This window comes from Carassius carassius, chromosome 45 (genome assembly GCF_963082965.1).
Source record: "Carassius carassius chromosome 45, fCarCar2.1, whole genome shotgun sequence".
Classification (NCBI taxonomy): Eukaryota; Metazoa; Chordata; class Actinopteri; order Cypriniformes; family Cyprinidae; genus Carassius; species Carassius carassius.
Genome location: NC_081799.1, coordinates 1,528,901 through 1,547,233, shown reverse-complemented (window position 1 = coordinate 1,547,233; position 18,333 = coordinate 1,528,901). Strand labels below are relative to the sequence as shown.

Below are 18,333 nucleotides of genomic sequence, written 5' to 3'. Positions count from 1 at the left end.
TGCATTATTATATAGTATTGTTGCGGAACCTTTAGGCTTAATAGTTGCAGAAGAGGAAAAGATTAAAGGAATTGGTTTTGGGGGGAGGAGAAAAGAACAAAAAAAATGTATCAATATGCAGATGATACAACTTTGATTGTAAATGATATTGGGAGTATTAATGAGGCTATGGGCAAAATAGAAAAATATTGTAAGGGTTCTGGAGCAAAAATAAATATAGAAAAAAACATAGTAATGAGAATAGAGAAGGCAGAACAATTATCTGGTTATTTTAATTTTAAAGAGGAGGTGGAAAATTTGAAAATCTTGGGAATTAGAATTGGGAAGGATGAAAAGAAAATGAGAGACATAATATGGGATGAGATTGTAGGAGAAATGGAGAGAAAGTTGACTTTTTGGAAACAACAAGTGTTTGAACTTGAGAGGCAAAATTTTGGTTGTGAATGCGCTAATGTTTCAAAAATTTGGTATGCATTAGAGGTCACTTCATTACCAATTTGGGTTTATAAGAGGTTGACAAAGTCTATTTTAAATTTTATATGGGAAGGGAAACCAGCAAAGATTGCATATGACACGATGATAGGGCCTGTTGAAGAGGGAGGTTTGGGTTTGTTGGATCCGGGCATAAGAATGAAGAGTTTAAGGGTTAAGATAATGAAGAAATTTTTAAATAGAGATAATAAACAAGAGTGGAAGGAGGGAATGAAATATTTCTTAAACAAGTGTGGAGGTCTTAATATGGGCGAGGGAATAATATGGATGAAATTGAAAGAACATATGTTAAAGGGTATATCGGAATTCTATAGAGGTTCTAGAGGCTTGGAAAGAATTCTTACCAACAGTTGTGTATAAGCCAGAAGGAAAGAATGAGTTTTTGAATCATCCATTGTTTTTAAATTCAAATATTTTATATGAAGGTAAGGAATTATATTTTAATAAAAATGGATTGCAGCTGGGATAATTAAAGTTAGAGACATTCTGTATGAGGTTATAGATGGATTTATACCAGTGCAAGGCATAATCAATGAAATTGAGGGGATTGGGGAAGAGGTAGAGAGACGTACGGTGAAACAACAATTTGATCAAATAAAAAAAGCAGTTCCAAAAGAATGGATTGAAGGAATTATAAAAGAGGATGAAGGACTGGGAAAGGTTGAAGTGTGTTTAAGAGAAAGTGAGAGTAAAATTTTAATTCAATTATGTTCTTTAAAAGTGTTTTATAATTTCTTTAGAAGGAGGATATTTGTCCAACCAATAGCAAATGGTTTTTGGAATAGGTTATTCCCAGAGACTGAATCTGATGACATTTGGGGGAATTTAAGAATAAGATACATGAATCCAATAATTGAGAACTTTAATTTTCTCTTAAGACATAATGTAAGTTATACAAAAATGAGGTTATGTAAAATGAGGATTGTACAGAATGCAAGATGTGATGTCTGTGGAAAGGAAGATGAAGGGGTGCTACATTTGTTTTTATTGTGTTCAAATCTTCAGGATTTATTTTAAACGTGGCGAGGTATGCAATATGGGGTAGACGTAATGTGATGAAAGGAAAACAAGGCAATGTTGATATGTGGGTCTTCTTTAGAAGGAAACTGGAAAGGAATATACAGATCCTATATGAATATTTAAGTATGAATGGGCAAACTGAGGGGTTTTATAATATAATTACGGGGAACAATGCTAGAGTTCTGCAATGCTTTAAAGAACATATGATAAATATGCCTGGGTAATTAGGCTTGTAGGTGTGAGCGTCTAATGGAGGGTGAAATTCAATAATGAATATAGATTGAGTGAATATGATATGATGGGATACGTATTGGAATTTATATATATGTCAAATGTGAAAGAAAAAAAAAAAAAAAAAAAAAAAAAAAAGCTATGCCCAATCTCGTCTGATCTCGGAAGCTAAGCAGGTTTGGGCCTGGTGCTGTAAGCTTTTTGGAAATTTTTCATTAATTTTTTATTTTTATTTTTTTAATTAATCACTTTAATTTTTTTTTAGCATGTTTGGTTCTGGTTACTACTTGGATGGGAGACTGCCTGGGAATAATACCAGGTGCTGTAAGCTTTTGGGTTTTCTTCCCTACTTATATAATGTACTGGCACTTAGAGTGGCTGATCTTTAAATAGCCATCTCTTTGCAGCAGTCTTCGCTTAAGGCCATACCAACCGGGCTATGCCCAATCTCGTCTGATCTTGGAAGCTAAGCAGGTTTGGGCCTGGTTAGTACTTGGATGGGAGACTGCCTGGGAATACCAGGTGCTGTAAGCTTTTTGGAAATTTTCCACTAATTATATAATAATCTTGCACAAAAAAAAAAAAAAAAAAAGAGTCAATGCCCGATCTCTGAATCTTACCATGTTTGGTTGTGGTTACTACTTGGATGGGAGACTACCTGGGAATAATACCAGGTTCTGTAAGCTTTTGGGTTTTCTTCCCTACTTATATAATGTACTGGCACTTAGAGTGGCTGATCTTTAAATAGCCCTCTCTTTGCAGCAGCCTTCGCTTACGGCCATACCTGGCTATGCCTGGTTAGTACTTGGATGGGAGACTGCCTGGGAATACCAGGTGCTGTAAGCTTTTTGGAAATTTTTCACTAAGTATATAATAATCTTGAAAAAAAAAAAAAAAGAGTCAATGCCCGATCTCTGAATCTTAGCATGTTTGGATCTGGTTACTACTTGGAGGGAAGACTGTCTGGGAATGCCAGGTGCTCTAAGCATTTGGGTTTTCTTCCCTACTTATACAATGTACCTGCGATTAGAGTGGCTGATCTTTAAATAGCCATCTCTTTGCAGCAGCCTTCGCTTATGGCCATACCAACCTCGCTATGCCTGATCTCGTGTGATCTTGGAAGCTAAGCAGGTTTGGGCCTCGTTAGTACTTGGATGGGAGACCGCCTGGGAATACTAGGTGCTGTAAGCTTTTGGGTTTTCTTCCCTACTTATATAATGTACTGGCGATTAGAATGGCTGATCTTTAAATAGCCCTCTCTTTGCAGCAACCTTCGCTTACGGCCATACCAACCTGGCTATGCCTGATCTCGTCTGATCTCGGAAGCTAAGCAGGGTTGGGCCTGGTTAGTACTTGGATCGGAGACCGCCTGGGAGTACCAGGTGTTGTAAGCTTTTTGGAAATTTTTCACTAAGTATTTAATAATTTTGCAAAAAAATAAAAAAAATAGAGTCAATGCCCGATCTCTGAATATTAGCAGGTTTGGGCCTGGTTAATACTTGGATGGGAGACTGCCTTGGAATAACAGGTGCTTTAAGCTTTTTGGAAATTTTTCACTAAGTATGTAATAATCTTGCAAAAAAAAAAAAAAAAAAGTCAATGCCCAATCTCTGAATATTAGCAGGTTTGGGCCTGGTTAGTACTTGGATGGGAGACCGCCTTGGAATAGCAAGGTGCTTTAAGCTTTTTGGAAATTTTTCACTAAGTATTTAATAGTTTTGCAAAAAAATAAAAAAAATAGAGTCAATGCCCGATCTCTGAATATTAGCAGGTTTGGGCCTGGTTAGTACTTGGATGGGAGACTGCCTTGGAATAACAGGTGCTTTAAGCTTTTTGGAAATTTTTCACTAAGTATATAATAATCTTGCAAAAAAAAAAAAGTCAATGCCCAATCTCTGAATATTAGCAGGTTTGGGCCTGGTTAGTACTTGGATGGGAGACCGCCTTGGAATAGCAAGGTGCTTTAAGCTTTTTGGAAATTTTTCACTAAGTATTTAATAGTTTTGCAAAAAAATAAAAAAAAATAGAGTCAATGCCCGATCTCTGAATATTAGCAGGTTTGGGCCTGGTTAGTACTTGGATGGAAGACTGCCTTGGAATAGCAGGTGCTTTAAGCTTTTTGGAAATTTTTCACTAAGTATATAATAATCTTGAAAAAAAAAAAAAAAAGAGTCAATGCCCGATCTCTGAATCTTAGCAGGTTTAGGTCTGGTTAATACTTGGATCAGAGACCGCCTGGGAATACCAGGTGCTTTAAGCTTTTTGGAAATTATTCACTAAGTATATAATAATCTTGCAAAAAAAAAAAAAAAAGAGTCAATGCCCAATCTCTGAATCTTAGCAGGTTTAGGTCTGGTTAGTACTTGGATGAGAGACCGCCTGGGAATACCAGGTGCTTTAAGCTTTTTGGAAATTTTTCACTAAGTATATAATAATCTTGCAAAAAAAAAAAGAGTCAATGCCCAATCTCTGAATATTAGCAGGTTTGGGCCTGGTTAGTACTTGGATGGAAGACTGCCTTGGGATAGCAGGTGCTTTAAGCTTTTTGGAAATTTTTCACTAAGTATATAATAATCTTGCAAAGAAAAAAAAAAAGAGTCAATGCCCAATCTCTGAATCTTAGCAGGTTTAGGTCTGGTTAGTACTTGGATGAGAGACCGCCTTGGAATAGCAAGGTGCTTTAAGCTTTTTGGAAATTTTTCACTAAGTATATAATAATCTTGCAACAAAAAAAAAGAGTCAATGACCAATCTCTGAATATTAGCAGGTTTGGGCCTGGTTAGTACTTGGATGGGAGACGGCCTGTGAGTACCAGGTGCTGTAAGCTTTTTGGAAATTTTTCACTAAGTATTTAATAATTTTGCAAAAAAATAAAAAAAAATAGAGTCAATGCCCGATCTCTCAATATTAGCAGGTTTGGGCCTGGTTAGTACTTGGATGGGAGACCGCCTTGGAATAGCAAGGTGCTTTAAGCTTTTTGGAAATTTTTCACTAAGTATATAATAATCTTGGGAAAAAAAAGAGTCAATGCCCAATCTCTGAATATTAGCAGGTTTGGGCCTGGTTAGTACTTGGATCAGAGACCGCCTGGGAATACCAGGTGCTTTAAGCTTTTTGGAAATTTTTCACTAAGTATATAATAATCTTGCAAAAAAAAAAAGAGTCAATGCCCAATCTCTGAATATTAGCAGGTTTGGGCCTGGTTAGTACTTGGATGGAAGACTGCCTTGGGATAGCAGGTGCTTTAAGCTTTTTGGAATTTTTTCACTGAGTATGTAATAATCTTGCAAAAAAATAAAAAAATAAATAGTCAATGCCCAATCTCTGAATCTTAGCAGGTTTAGGTCTGGTTAGTACTTGGATGAGAGACCGCCTTGGAATAGCAAGGTGCTTTAAGCTTTTTGGAAATTTTTCACTAAGTATATAATAATCTTGCAAAAAAAAAAAAAAAAGAGTCAATGCCCGATCTCTGAATCTTAGCAGGTTTAGGTCTGGTTAGTACTTGGATCAGAGACCGCCTGGGAATACCAGGTGCTTTAAGCTTTTTGGAAATTTTTCACTAAGTATATAATAATCTTGCAAAAAAAAAAAAAAGAGTCAATGCCCAATCTCTGAATCTTAGCAGGTTTAGGTCTGGTTAGTACGTGGATGAGAGACCGCCTGGGAATACCAGGTGCTTTAAGCTTTTGGGTTTTCTTTCCTACTTATATAATGTACTGGCGATTAGAATGGCTGATCTTTAAATAGCCCTCTCTTTGCAACAACCTTCGCTTACGGCCATACCAACCTGAGGGCGCTAGAGAGCTACAGGAAGTGTTGGCTGCAGTTGGGAGAGGAAGGCTCTCCTCCATTTAGATTTTTCTGTTTGTGTTTGTTTGTAAGTTGTTTTTGGACTTTAGTTCAGTTTTTGTGTGGTTTTTCAGTTTTAAACCACCTAACAGCAGCTTTTTGCTGGCTGGAGGGTGGTTTCTCTGTTTTTTGTTTTTTTCTTAAAATGGACGGATTAATGGATGACGACACAGGACCGGCTGGAGAGACACGTATGGCAAACGATACTGGACTGGCTGGAGAGAGACGCATGGCAAACGATACTGGATTTGGCGGAGAGAGACGCATGGCAAACGACACTAGACTGGCTGGAGAGAGACGCATGGCAAACGATACTGGACTGGCTGCAGAGAGATGCATGGCAAACGATACTGGACTGGCTGGAGAGAGACGCATGGCAAACGATACTGGATTTGGTGGAGAGAGACGCATGGCAAACGACACTAGACTGGCTGGAGAGAGACGCATGGCAAACGATACTGGACTGGCTGGAGAGAGACGCATGGCAAACGATACTGGATTTGGCGGAGAGACACGATCGGTAAATGACACTGGACTGGGAAATCGACTACGAGCTGGGAATGGGAATAACCAAGGCACGAGGGAGAAATTTCTTGAAAGAAAGTATCTAAAAGAGGCTACACTGATTGTGAACGTAGAGAATGTGATCGAGGTGAGAGCAGAGGATATCATCAAGGCTGTATCAAAACAATGTGGACATGGGAAAATCCTGGCACTAAGGCCAAGACAAGGGAAAGAATATGAATTAACAATGGAGAAAGAAGAAACATGTGACAAACTGACTGATGGACTGATGATAAAAGGAGTGAACTGTGAGGTATAAAATTTGCAAAACAGAGATTATGCTGTTTCCTTCATGCACCTGCCCGTCTATATTGATGAAAAAGAAATTTTAGCTAAATTGGAAGGATGGGGAGTTAATCCCATTTCACAGATAAAAAGAAGATGCTACCCGGGCACTGACATAGAAGACGGAACAAGGTTCCTAAAAGTGAGATTCCCCAAAGATGTGGCATCGTTGCCATATAGCACAAAGCTGGAAACAGCAGAAGGGCAGTAGTATTTTAGGGTGATGCACAGCCATCAGGTGAAGACCTGTAGGCTGTGCATGAGCCCTGGACACCTGCTGAAAGACTGCCCAGATTTTAAGTGCCGTATTTGCGAGGAGAGGGGACACTTTGCAAGAGATTGCAATGCTGTCAGATGCCTAGGGTGTCAAGAAGTTTTAAATAAATGTGAATGTTGGATGGAAGGAGAGGAAGGAGGTATGGAACTTCAGTTGGACGGACAGGTGCATGAAAGAAACAGTGAGGAGGAAAGAGAAACTGATGAAGGACAAGAGGAAGACAGATTGCAACAAAAAGAAACAGAAGAAAGAGCGAGCAGCAGAGAGAAAGAAGGAGAGAAAGTAAATGATGCAGACAAGGAACATTAAACAGAACAGGACACCCAATGGACGGAAATTGAAATATCGGACAGTGTTAAAAAACTTCTGGATGACGTGGACGGAGATGTACAAGGAATGAATGATCAAAACAAAGAAATGGACAGTGAAGAAGAAACGAGGATGGATAACATGGAGATAGACAGAGAGGGGAGAGGACAAATAAGAAGACGAACATTAAAGGTAAAACCAAATGTGGGAAATGCTAGAAAAAAGATAATGACAAGGGGTCGAGTGAAAACTGTAAACAGATATGAAGTGTTAAGAGGGCTGGAGGGAGAAGATGGAAAGTAATGGTTTTTAGGTATTTATTTTTCTTTTTAATGGTTTTAAGTTGTGTTACTTTTAATGCAAGGGGACTGATGGACATGGGTAAATTTGAAAAAGTGAAGGAAAAATGCCAAGGCGAAGATGTTATTGTTTTACAAGAAACAAATTGGAAAGAGAGTGTGATGAAGGACTATAAAAAGAAATGGGAAGGGGATATTTTATATAACAATGGGGATGGAAGGCTTGGAAGAGGAGTGGCTTTTTTAATAAGAAAAGATGTTTTTAATGCAAGTAGAGTGGTGTATAAAGATAAGATGGGGAAATGTATGGTGGTGGAAGTAAATTGTGAAGGACGTGAACTGATTTTAGTAAATGTACATGCGCCAACAGAGGAGAAGGAAAAGAAAGAATTTTTTTATGTTTTAAGAAATATCATATACAAGTATAAGGAAATAATAATGATAGGGGATTTTAACACAGTTTTTAGTAAACAAGACATGGCAGAAGGAATGGTTTTTAAAAACGACAAGGGGAGAAAAGAATTAAAAGCATTAATGGGAGAAAATAATATCATCGATGTGTGGAGAGAAAGAAATGAAAAGATAAAAGAATTTTCAAGGAGGCAAATAGTGGGGCAGTGTGTGTGTGAAACAAGAATAGATTTTATTTTATGTACAAGAAATGTGGAGAATTTTATAAAAAAGATTAAGTATGAAGAAACAAGTTTTAGTGATCACAAGTTTTTATTTTTTAAAGTAGACTGGAGTAAAGTGCAAAGAGGGCCGGGATTATGGATTTTAAATACAGAGGTTTTAAAGAATGAAGATTATGTTTTAAGTATAAAGGAGATCATTGAAAAGGAAAAAGAAAATGGAATGTATAATGAGGATAAGCGAATGTGGTGGGAGAATGTGAAATATCTGGTAAAAAAGTTTACAATAACCTATTGCAAGTTAATTAATAAATGTAAGAAAAATAAGGAAGGAGAGCTAAGACAAAACTTAAATAAGGAACTGGACAAGACAGAAAAAGCATAGAGAAAATAAAAGAAATAGAAGGTAGACTGAAGGAAATGGAAGAGGAGAAATATGAAGCTGCAAGATTAAGAAGTAAAGCAAAATATACAGTGGAGGGGGAGAAGTGCACAAAGTTTTTCTTTGATCTAGAGAAAAGAAGAGGGAAAGCAGACATGATTAAAGAAATAAGGGGCAAAAATGGGAGAATAGTAGAAGAAAATGCGGACATTTTAGAGGAAATAAAATCATACTATGAGAACTTATTCTGTACAGAGGGGGTAAAAGAAGAAGAAAAAGTGGAATTACTGAAGCAAATAAAAGCCAGAGTAGGAGAAGTGGATAAAAAAGAGTGTGATGATGAAGTAAGAGAAGAAGAAATAAAAAGAGCAATAATTGGATTAAACAAAAGAAAAAGTCCAGGGATAGATGGGTTGGGGAGTGAGTTTTACATTGTTTTTAAAGATGTTTTAACAACTATCTTAAAAGAAGTATTTGACGAGATTTTTAGGAAAGGTGAGATGAACGAAAGGATGGGAATGGGATTAATGAAGCTGATATATAAAAGGAAAGGAGACAAAGTGGAGTTAAAAAATTATAGGCCAATAACAATGCTTAAGACTGATTTGAAGATTTTATCAAAAGTTTTAGCTAACAGATTAAAAGAAGTTATGCCCACAATAATTCAAACAAACCAAGCTTACAGTATTAAAGGAAGAGACATTGCGGATACAACAATGAGCATAAAAGATACCATAAGATATATTAATGAAAAGAAGAAAGATGGTTTTATAATCAGTTTGGACTTTGAGAAGGCTTTTGACAGGGTAGAGCATGATTTTTTATTTGGAGTTTTGAATAGTTTTGGTTTTGGAGGAAATTTTATTAAATGGGTTAAGATTTTATATAAAGGTGCTGTAACGAGAGTAAAATGTAATGGGTTTTTAACAGAGTGTTTTAAATTAACAAGATCAATTAGACAGGGTTGCCCGTTGTCGGCACTTTTATATGCTTTAGTTGTGGAACCACTTGGGTTAAGGAAATGAATGAAATAAAGATTTTAGGTGTTTTAATGGGGAGGGATGAAACCAAAGCAGAAGGAATTATGTGGGAGGAGATGTTAGGAGGGGTCGAGAGAAGGTTGAATTTTTGGAGATTAATGTCCTTAACTTTGAAGGGGAGGGTTTTAATTTTGAATGTTTTAATGGTTTCTAAGTTATGGCATATTTTATATGTGGCTTCAATGCCGTTGTGGACAGAAAAAAGGCTGAAAAAATGTTTTTTAGATTTTTTATGGGAAGGAAAGCCACCGAGAATTGCATATAACACTTTAATAGGAGCAGTGGGGAAGGGGGGGCTAGGGCTAATGGACGTGGAGCAAAGAAAGAACAGTTTAAGGGTGAAAATCATAAGCAAATATCTAGACGAAGAAAATAAAGCAGCATGGAAAAGAACAATGGGGCATTTTTTAAACAAGTGTAGTCATTTTAATCTGGGGGACAACATTTTATGGATGAAAACAAAAAATTGGATGACGGAGGGGCTGCCAGAATTTTATAAAGAACTGATGAGAGCATGGGGAAAATTTTTAGATAATGTGCATTTTAAGCCACAAGGTAGAGAGAACATTTTAAATCAGCCTTTATTCTTAAACAACTGCATTTTAAATCAAGGGAAGCAGGTTTTTTTTAAGAAATGGTGGGATGTTGGAATTATGAAAGTCAGAGATGTTTTATATGAATTCAAAGAGGGGTTTTTACCAGTGCAATACATTGTGGATGTGATGGAGGAGGCAAAGGAGGATTATAGCAGACAAGAGATTACAAACAAATATGATTTAATTAAGAATGCTATACCTAAAGAATGGATAAAGAGAATTGAAAATCTGGAAGAAGAAAATCAAGGAAAAGATGTGTATGTAAATATGGGGGGGAAATTCTGTGCTTTTAAAGAATGTACTGTGAAAATGTTTTATTGTTTTTTTAGAGATGTGGTTTTCAAGAAACCTGTTGTAAATGAATACTGGCTACGGATGTTCAATGATTTAACAGAAGAGAAAATATGGGGGAATATAAATGGGAAAATTGTACAGACTAAACTGGAGAATATGGAATATTTTATCAGGAACAAAGCAGTGTTCACAGATGTGATTTTAAGCAAAATTGGGATGGAGGAAAGTGCAATATGTAAAGTATGCCAAGATGCAGATGAAGGGTTTTTACACTTGTTTTTATATTGTGATAAGCTGAAAGATTTTAATGAGAGATGTAAAAGCATGATTTTAATTTTGAGAGGAGAGGGAAATGGAAACTTTGAGTGGGAAAAGGTGTTAATGTTGGGCATTAATGAGAAATGTAAACATGAGAAGCTGATTAATTTACTTGTGATGCTGATGAAAAGTGTGATATGGGAAAGAAGAGTGGTGGTGAAAAAGGACAATGCTTTAATTGATGTATGGAATGTGTTTAGGAGAAAAGTTGAAAAATATGTTGGATGTCTGTTTTATTATTTTAAATTGGAGGAAACGATTGATGTTTTTTATAATATTTTTACTCAGGAGGTGTTAAAGGTCTTCAAAGAGCTGGGGATTGAATTTTCATTTTTAAAAGATTAAACTATTTAATGACTTCTTTCTTTAAATTGTAAGAAAGGTGTCTGTCAATTCAAGATTTTAGGAATTTTTTATGTCAAAGAAAGAATCTTATGTACTTTTGTATGTGAATAATTGATATGTATGTTTGAATTGATTAATTTCTTCAATAAAAAAAAAAAAAAAAGGCTATGCCTGATCTCGTCTGATCTCGGAAGCTAAGCAGGTTTGGACCTGGTTAGTACTTGGATGGGAGACCGCCTGGGAGTACCAGGTGCTGTAAGCTTTTTTGAAATTTTTCACTAAGTATTGAATAATTTTGCAAAAAAAAAAAAAAAATTGAGTCAATGCCCGATCTCTGAATATTAGCAGGTTTGGGCCTGGTTAGTACTTGGATGGGAGACCGCCTGGGAGTACCAGGTGCTGTAAGCTTTTTGGAAATTTTTCACTAAGTATTTAATAATTTTGCAAAAAAAATAAAAAAAAATAAATTCAATGCCCGATCTCTGAATATTAGCAGGTTTGGGCCTGGTTAGTACTTGGATGGGAGACTGCCTTGGAATAGCAATGTGCTTTAAGCTTTTTGGAAATTTTTCACTAAGTATATAATAATCTTGGAAAAAAAAAAAGAGTCAATGCCCAATCTCTGAATATTAGCAGGTTTGGGCCTGGTTAGTACTTGGATGGAAGACTGCCTTGGAATAGCAGGTGCTTTAAGCTTTTTGGAAATTTTTCACTGAGTATGTAATAATCTTGCAAAAAAATAAAAAAATAAATAGTCAATGCCCAATCTCTGAATCTTAGCAGGTTTAGGTCTGGTTAGTACTTGGATGGAAGACTGCCTTGGAATGCCTAAGTATATAATAATCTTGCAAAAAAAAAAAAAAGAGTCAATGCCCGATCTCTGAATCTTAGCAGGTTTAGGTCTGGTTAGTACTTGGATCAGAGACCGACTGGGAATACCAGGTGCTTTAAGCTTTTTGGAAATTTTTCACTAAGTATATAATAATCTTGCAAAAAAAAAGAGTCAATGCCCAATCTCTGAATATTAGCAGGTTTGGGCCTGGTTAGTACTTGGATGGAAGACTGCCTGGGAATAGCTGGTGCTTTAAGCTTTTTGGAAATTTTTCACTGAGTATGTAATAATCTTGCAAAAAAAAAGAGTCAATGCCCAATCTCTGAATCTTAGCAGGTTTAGGTCTGGTTAGTACTTGGATGAGAGACCGCCTTGGAATAGCAAGGTGCTTTAAGCTTTTTTGGAAATTTTTCACTAAGTATATAATAATCTTGCAAAAAAAAAAAAAAAGAGTCAATGCCCGATCTCTGAATCTTAGCAGGTTTAGGTCTGGTTAATACTTGGATCAGAGACCGCCTAAGAATACCAGGTGCTTTAAGCTTTTTGGAAATTTTTCACTAAGTATATAATAATCTTGCAAAAAAAAAAAAAAAGAGTCAATGCCCAATCTCTGAATCTTAGCAGGTTTAGGTCTGGTTAGTACTTGGATGAGAGACCGCCTGGGAATACCAGGTGCTTTAAGCTTTTGGGTTTTCTTTCTTACTTATATAATGTACTGGCGATTAGAATGGCTGATCTTTAAATAGCCCTCTCTTTGCAGCAACATTCGCTTACGGCCATACCAACCTGGCTATGCCTGATCTCGTCTGATCTCGGAAGCTTAGGAGGTTTGGGCCTGGTTAGTACTTGGATGGGAGACCGCCTGGGAGTACCAGGTGCTGTAAGCTTTTTGGAAATTTTTCACTAAGTATTTAATAATTTTGCAAAAAAAATAAAAAAATAGAGTCAATGCCCGACCTCTGAATATTAGCAGGTTTGGGCCTGGTTAGTATTTGGATGGGAGACGGCCTTGGAATAGCAAGGTGCTTTAAGCTTTTTGGAAATTTTTCACTAAGTATATAATAATCTTGGGAAAAAAAAAAGAGTCAATGCCCAATCTCTGAATATTAGCAGGTTTGGGCCTGGTTAGTACTTGGATGGAAGACTGCCTTGGAATAGCAGGTGCTTTAAGCTTTTTGGAAATTTTTCACTGAGTATGTAATAATCTTGCAAAAAAATAAAAAAATAAATAGTCAATGCCCAATCTCTGAATCTTAGCAGGTTTAGGTCTGGTTAGTACTTGGATGAGAGACCGCTTTGGAATAGCAAGGTGCTTTAAGCTTTTTTAAAATTTTTCACTAAGTATATAATAATCTTGCAAAAAAAAAAGAGCCAATGCCCGATCTCTGAATCTTAGCAGGTTTAGGTCTGGTTAGTACTTGGATCAGAGACCGCCTGGGAATACCAGGTGCTTTAAGCTTTTTGGAAATTTTTCACTAAGTATATAATAATCTTGCAAAAAAAAAGAGAGTCAATGCCCAATCTCTGAATATTAGCAGGTTTGGGCCTGGTTAGTACTTGGATGGAAGACTGCCTTGGAATAGCAGGTGCTTTAAGCTTTTAGGAAATTTTTCACTAAGTATGTAATAATCTTGCAAAAAAATAAAAAAATAAATAGTCAATGCCCAATCTCTGAATCTTAGCAGGTTTAGGTCTGATTAGTACTTGGATGAAAGACCGCCTTGGAATAGCAAGGTGCTTTAAGCTTTTTGGAAATTTTTCACTAAGTATATAATACTCTTGCAAAAAAAAAAAAAAGAGTCAATGCCCGATCTCTGAATCTTAGCAGGTTTAGGTCTGGTTAGTACTTGGATCAGAGACCGCCTGGGAAGACCAGGGGCCTCATTTATAAAGCGTGCGTACGCACAAAACGGGGCTGGAAACGTACGTACGCCAGTTCCCACGCAAAGGTTGTGATCTATAAAAAACAAACTTGACGGGAGAATGTGCGCACCTTTAAGCAAACTTTGAGCCGTGCGTACGCACATTCTGGAGACAAAGGGAATTGGCGACACCGATGGTGAGGTCGTGAACTGAAGTTAGATTGTAGAAAATAAATGTGAGAAGAACGATTATAAGAATGAATGACATTTAATTTTCACTCCATTTCATACGTTATATCCACATTATCATGAAGATTAAATCCAACAGTGTTATTTGTGCCGATTGTTTTAGGCTATATACATCTAGTAAAATCCAAACGTAATTCAAAATGTATTAAAAGTAAAATAAAATAATAATCAGCGCTGCCTTACAGTCACATTGTCCACAACGGGAGCACAGGAGGACATGGCGCGATACATGTGATAGCCTACAGAATAGCATGAAATACCCTTTTATTAGAGAACTGCAGAACACAGTGTAAAAAGGAAATATTTTCCTTAATGTACATAGCCTATATCATAAAATGTCAAAGTCTGCAAATACAGTCATGAAGCACAATCGCTACTCATCATCGGTCCTAACTATTACGGTGTTCATTACAAAACCGTCAAGAAGCATGTGTTCACTATAACATTTTCGTCTTAAATTTTCGCCCACAAATTAATTAAGTGATTTTGTCAAGGTGTTAACGATCAGTCTATTTGCTAGAAACATATAAATTCTCCGGTGACCCGGGTATGTAATGCTTCATGATGGCACTCCTGGCACTGTTGGAGGATTACGCTAATGGCAGAATAAGGAGAGAACGAGTTTTCAGGGACCATGATGATTTCCTGGCCCATGATGATGACTGGCTAATAAGCCGATTTAGATTCCCTAGAGCTGTGCTCTTGGATCTATGTGCTGAATTGGGTCCAGTATTAGAGAGGGCAACACGCCGGAACCATGCCATCCCAGTCCAAATACAAGTCCTCACCACTCTGGGGTTCTTGGCAACCGGCTGTTTCCAGCGGGAATTGGCAGACAGGTAAATTAATAATATAAAAAAACTATAAGTAATCCTCAAATTTGTCTCTAAGACCTTTTTGTATATGAAATAATTCTATTGGAATCTATCATCTCACCCTATAGGTCTGGTATATCACAGCCGTCCCTGAGTGCCATAATATCTGTCGTTTTAAATGGTATACTTAATATGGTTAGTCGATACATCAGGTTCCCCTACACTGTGCGAGAACAGGCCGAAATTAAAACGCAATTTGCAGCAATGTCTGGTTTCCCAAATGTAATCGGCGCAATTGACTGCACTCATGTTGCTATAAGGGCACCATCTGAAAATGAATTTGCTTATGTTAATAGAAAGCATGTGCATTCTATTAATGTGCAAATCATATGTGACTCCAACATGACCCTCACAAACATTGTGGCACGCTGGCCTGGTTCAACACATGATTCCTTTATCTTGACACATAGCAGTGTAGGGAACAGACTAAATGCAGGCGCAGTACGTGATGGCTGGCTTCTTGGTGAGTTTAACAATATTAAAAAGTAGAAACTGTAACAATTTTGTTTTTAATATAATTATAACCTGCAGGCGACAGTGGCTACCCCCTGAGACGCTGGCTCCTCACCCCATTTTTAAACCCGCAGAGCGCAGAGGAAACTCATTATAACGAGGTCCACTCTCGTGCCCGCGCAGTTGTGGAGCGTGCCATCGGCATCCTGAAATGCAGATGGCGTGCTCTGGATGCCTCGGGTGGCAGACTTTTATACCATCCAGCAAAAGTGTGCAAGATTGTCAGGGCGTGTGGTGTTTTGCACAATATAGCACTGAGAAACGGTATTCCTCTCCCTCCTGATCTCCCTCTACCCCAGCATTACGACCCCGAGCCACAGCCCCCTGGCCGACAAGAGGGATATCAACGAGGTGCAAGAATCCGTGAGGATGTCATGCGGCGTTTGTAAAGAAAGACAAAACTCAAGGTTCATGTTTTAACTGCATCTTTTAATGATTGTGCAATTTCTTGCATCACTTCTCTCATCTGCCGTAGCTCATCTGCAACCCTGTTGACAGCGTTTATTGTCTCTCGCTGTAACTGCAGGACTGCGTCAGTGAGTACCCGACCACTTTTGGACGTGCCAGACGCAGAAGGGGCACTGCTTTGAGCCGGACGCTGTGCATCTGCATCTGAGAACCCCTCACCCTGAACCTCCTGTTCATTTACAGCTTCAGACTCCGGAAGGACTGGAGGACAAACAATTGGCAACATTTATCCATTTATCACCCCACACACTCAAATGTACAGCGTTAATGATTAAAAATCGGTTTAACCTTGCTCCTCTGTGGTTTCAGTCACATCAGTGTCTCCCTCCTTTTCCGACACAATACCACACACGCTGACCTCCCCAATTATAGCCGCGATTTTGCTGTCCACTGATGTGAGATCAGCTGTACATGGGCCCCCACCAGTTGCAGCCACGCTCTGGCGGTGGGAGGACAGTTTTCTCTTTGCCTCCACCTTGAATGAATGAGAATCTTTATTTCACATATTTTGCATACTGTAAGCACATGTAAATAAAACTTTTTGAAAATCAATATTGCTATTTATATAGGTATATAGCCTAATAAAACACAAATGTAATATGTTGGTAAAAAAAAAATTTGTATACCTTCAGGTCGGACCATTTTTTCTTTAATTCTGCAACTGTCCGTTCTGTCCCACTGACACAATTGACGGCAGAAGCAATACTTTGCCACTCGCACTGCTTCTTTTTATTAGTGACCCCACTGCTGTGGCCACCAAATAACACAGTTTTCCGAGCCTCCACCTCCCCTACAAGTGTTTCAATCTCAGTATCTGAGAAATTAAGTTTTTTTCCTCTTTTCTCACCTGTCGCCATTATTAAAATTAGGCTAACAGAAATGCACGTTTTCACTTTCTTGGATTAATTAATTGGCGGGTCGCATGCCAGTTTTCCAGGTATATATGGGATTCCACTCTCATTTACATGCTGATCAGCAATCATGAGGTGATTTGCATTGACTATTTATGGTTAAAAATGGGCGTGTACAGGGCGGGATATGAGGCTGGTTCACGTACGCACATCTGCGGGTGATCTGTGATTTATAAAGGGAACATTGCTTACAGGTGTGCGTACGCACGGTTTTATAAATCGGAATATTTTTTGGCGTACGCCATTTTTGGCTTTTGGGCGCACGTAAACTTTTAGTAAAGATCCTACGCATAGTTTTATAAATGAGACCCCCGGTGCTTTAAGCTTTTTGGAAATTTTTCACTAAGTATATAATAATCTTGCAAAAAAAAAAAAAGAGTCAATGCACAATCTCTGAATATTAGCAGGTTTGGGTCTGGTTAGTACTTGGATGGAAGACTGCCTTGGAATAGCAGGTGCTTTAAGCTTTTTGGAAATTTTTCATGAAGTATGTAATAATCTTACAAAAAAAAAAAAAAAAGAAAAAAAGAGTCAATGCCCAATCTCTGAATCTTAGCAGGTTTAGGTCTGGTTAGTACTTGGATGAGAGACCGCCTTGGAATAGCAAGGTGCTTTAAGCTTTTTGGAAATTTTTCACTAAGTATATAAGAATCTTGCAAAAAAAAAGAAAGAGTCAATGCCCGATCTCTGAATCTTAGCAGGTTTAGGTCTGGTTAGTACTTGGATGAGAGACTGCCTGGGAATACCAGGTGCTTTAAGCTTTTGGGTTTTCTTTCCTACTTCTATAATGTACTGGCGATTAGAATGGCTGATCTTTAAATAGCCCTCTCTTTGCAGCAACCTTCGCTTACGGCCATACCAACCTGGCTATGCCTGATCTCGTCTGATCTCGGAAGCTAAGCAGGGTTGGGCCTGGTTAGTACTTGAATGGGAGACCGCCTGGGAATACTAGGTGCTGTAAACTTTTGGGTTTTCTTCCCTACTTATATAATGTACTGGCGATTAGAATGGCTGATCTTTAAATAGCCCTCTCTTTGCAGCAACCTTCGCTTACGGCCATACTAACCTGGCTATGCCTGATCTCGTCTGATCTCGGAAGCTAAGCAGGGTTGGGCCTGGTTAGTACTTGAATGGGAGACCGCCTGGGAATACTAGGTGCTGTAAACTTTTGGGTTTTCTTCCCTACTTATATAATGTACTGGCGATTAGAATGGCTGATCTTTAAATAGCCCTCTCTTTGCAGCAACCTTCGCTTACGGCCATACCAACCTGGCTATGCCTGATCTCGAAAGCTAAGCAGGTTTGGGCCTGGTTAGTACTTGGATGGGAGACCGCCTGGGAGTACCAGGTGCTGTAAGCTTTTTGGAAATTTTTCACTAAGTATTTAATAATTTTGCAAAAAAATAAAAAAAATAGAGTCAATGCCCGATCTCTGAATATTAGCAGGTTTGGGCCTGGTTAGTACTTGGATGGGAGACTGCCTTGGAATAACAGGTGCTTTAAGCTTTTTGGAAAATTTTCACTAAGTATGTAATAATCTTGCAAAAAAAAAAAAAAAAAGTCAATGCCCGATCTCAGAATATTAGCAGGTTTGGGCCTGGTTAGTACTTGGATGGGAGACCGCCTTGGAATAGCAAGGTGCTTTAAGCTTTTTGGAAATTTTTCACTAAGTATATAATAATCTTGCAAA

At 37.9% G+C, this 18,333-nt stretch overlaps 3 non-coding genes and 4 pseudogenes across 3 annotated transcripts; all 7 read left to right on the top strand.

Moving 5' to 3' along the window:
* Positions 1-2,158: 2,158 nt before the first annotated feature.
* On the top strand, positions 2,159-2,277 carry LOC132128196 (5S ribosomal RNA). Its single transcript, XR_009427904.1, has one exon. It is a non-coding gene; the product is annotated as a 5S ribosomal RNA (ribosomal RNA).
* Positions 2,278-2,815: 538 nt separating this feature from the next.
* On the top strand, positions 2,816-2,934 carry LOC132128296 (5S ribosomal RNA; annotated as a pseudogene).
* Positions 2,935-3,018: 84 nt separating this feature from the next.
* Positions 3,019-3,137, top strand: LOC132128253 (5S ribosomal RNA; annotated as a pseudogene).
* Positions 3,138-12,533: 9,396 nt separating this feature from the next.
* Positions 12,534-12,652, top strand: LOC132128184 (5S ribosomal RNA). Its single transcript, XR_009427893.1, has one exon. It is a non-coding gene; the product is annotated as a 5S ribosomal RNA (ribosomal RNA).
* A 4,836-nt stretch (positions 12,653-17,488) lies between these two features.
* On the top strand, positions 17,489-17,607 carry LOC132128195 (5S ribosomal RNA). The gene has a single exon (XR_009427903.1). It is a non-coding gene; the product is annotated as a 5S ribosomal RNA (ribosomal RNA).
* An 84-nt stretch (positions 17,608-17,691) lies between these two features.
* On the top strand, positions 17,692-17,810 carry LOC132128252 (5S ribosomal RNA; annotated as a pseudogene).
* Positions 17,811-17,894: 84 nt separating this feature from the next.
* LOC132128303 (5S ribosomal RNA) lies at positions 17,895-18,003 on the top strand (annotated as a pseudogene).
* Positions 18,004-18,333: the final 330 nt, after the last annotated feature.